Below are 2,434 nucleotides of genomic sequence, written 5' to 3' on the forward strand. Positions count from 1 at the left end.
CTTGAGTTGCAGTGTTAGGTCATTTTATTTGGGCTCTTTCTAATTTTTTAATGTAAGCACTTAGAGCTATAAACTTCCCTCTTAGGACTGTTTTTAATGTGTCCCAGAGGTTGTGTTGTATTGTATTGTCCTTTTTGTTGAATTCCAGGAATTCTTTTATTTCTTTCTTAATTTCTCCTTTGACTCACTCATTGTTTAGGAGTGTGTTGTTCAATTGCCACTAGTTTGTGTAGAGACTAAGGCCTCATCCAGTGTTGAATTTGAGCTTTATTGCTTTGTGGTCTGATAGAATGCATGAATTATTTCAATATTTTTGTATTTGTTGAGGTTTGTTTTGTGGCCTAGTTTGTGGTCAGTTTTTGAAAAGGTTCCATGAGGTGCTGAGTAGAAAGTGTATTCTTTGGTGTTTGGGTAGAAAAATTGAAAGATGTCTGTTAGATCCATTTGATGTATTGTATCATTTAATTCAGACGTCTCTCTGTTTATTCTTTGTCCAGTTGACCAATCTAATGGAGACAGTGGGGTATTGCATTCCCCTACTATTACTGAGTTGGGATTAATCTGTGTCTTAAAGTCCTGTAGTGTTTTTTTATGAATTTGGGTGCACCAGAGTTTGGTGCATATATGTTAAGGATTGTAATATCTTCTTGGTTAACTGTTCCTTTGATCAGAATGAAGTGACCTTCCTTATCTCTTCTGATTAGTTTTATGTTGATGCCTATTTTGTCAGATATTAGAAATGCAACCCCTGCTTGTTTCTTAGTGCCATTTGCTTAGAATATTCTTTTCCATCCTTTTACCTTAAAGTAGTGCCTGTTATTAAAGGTGAAATGGGTTTCTTACAGACTGTAAAGAGATGGATTTTGTTTCTTAATCCATTTGCTTAGCCTGTGTCTTTTGACTGGATAGTTCAGTTCATTGATATTTAAGGTTATTATTGAAAGGTGTGTATTGCTTGCTGTCATTTTGATTGATGTTTGTGTTCTCTGTGTAATTTTGTGTGTCCTAGATTATATCTTTGTTTATTTTCTTTTGTTGCCCCCAGGTATAGTTGTTTCTCTCTCTGTTCTGTGTATTGCTTCAAGTATTCTTTGAAGGGCTGGTTTTATGAACCTGTATTCTTTCAGACTATTCGTGTGATAGAAGATTTTTCTTTCCCCATCAACTATAATAAACATTTTTGCTGGGTATTGTATTCTGGGCTGGCATCTATTGTCATGTAGAACTGGAAATACCTTGGTCCAGGCTCTTCTGGCTTTCCTAGTTTGCACTGAAAAGTCAGCTCTAATCCTAATGGGTTTTCCTTTATATGTGACTTGTTGTTTGTCTTTTGCACCTTTCAGAATTTTCTCTTTGTTTTGTACATGTAGTGTTTTTACTATGATGTGCCGTGGAGTCTCTCTGATCCTGTCTATTTGGTGTTCTATGTGCTTCCTGTATTTGTATGGGGATGTCTTTCCTTAATTTTGGAAAATTCTCTCCTACAATCCTGTTTAAGATCTGGTCAACACCATTAGCCTGAAATTCTTCTCCTTCCTCTATTCCTATGATCCATAGATTTGGTCTTTTCGTGGTATCCCACATCTCTTGCATATTCCATTCCTATGTTTTTGTTTTTTTTTAATTTTCCATACTCTTTGCTTGGTGGTCCAATTCTTCAACTTTATCCTCCAGTGTTGATATTCTGTTTTCCAGTTCATTCATTGTAGAGGTGAGGCTTTCCTCTGTTGTTTCAAGTTGGTTTATTGAGTTTTGCACTTCCTTCTTCATTTCTGCCTGAGTTTTCTTCAATGTTTCTATCTCTTTTGTGAATTCATTTAGATGTTTATCTCTATCTTCTCTCTTTGATTTGTTTGTGTGTTCTTTAAATTTGTTGAATTCCTTGATCATGTTTATGACTGTTCTGTTAAATTCAGTGTCCTGTGTTCTCTAGGGGGTTCTCCTTGTCAAATTCTTCTACAGGATTGGTGGGGTTTGGTAGAGACATAGAGTTTTGGCTTTCCATTTTATTATTCTTTCATTGTGGTTTTGGCATTTCTTTTGTTGTTTATGATTGTGATATGAGAATTAAGTTGAAGTATGCTTCTGTTTATATTATCTGGGTGCCTAGATCCTTTCTTTATTGGTTATGTAAAGCTGGATGGTAAGTGTTCAGGTTCTCTCAGGTTTATTTTGGAGGGAACTGATGGCTTCAAAGCAGCTATTCAAGGGTACCCACAGAAGCCCAATTCAGGTTCCAGTCAGGTGCACTCAGGCTTCCTTCACCACATGGAGGCAGGATCCAGGCTCTCTCAGGCAGTCCTGTGCCTTGTCAACCCTAAGCCAAAGGGAGGCCAGAGGGGGGCCAGAACTTGGCACTCTCTGGTAGTCTGCTGAGAGCCCAGCTGCTACACCAGTGGCAGTCTGAACCTACCCCTCAGGCTGTCTGGTAGGA

This window comes from Nannospalax galili, unplaced genomic scaffold (assembly GCF_000622305.1).
Source record: "Nannospalax galili isolate Female #2095 unplaced genomic scaffold, S.galili_v1.0 scaffold450, whole genome shotgun sequence".
NCBI classification, from domain to species: domain Eukaryota; kingdom Metazoa; phylum Chordata; class Mammalia; order Rodentia; family Spalacidae; genus Nannospalax; species Nannospalax galili.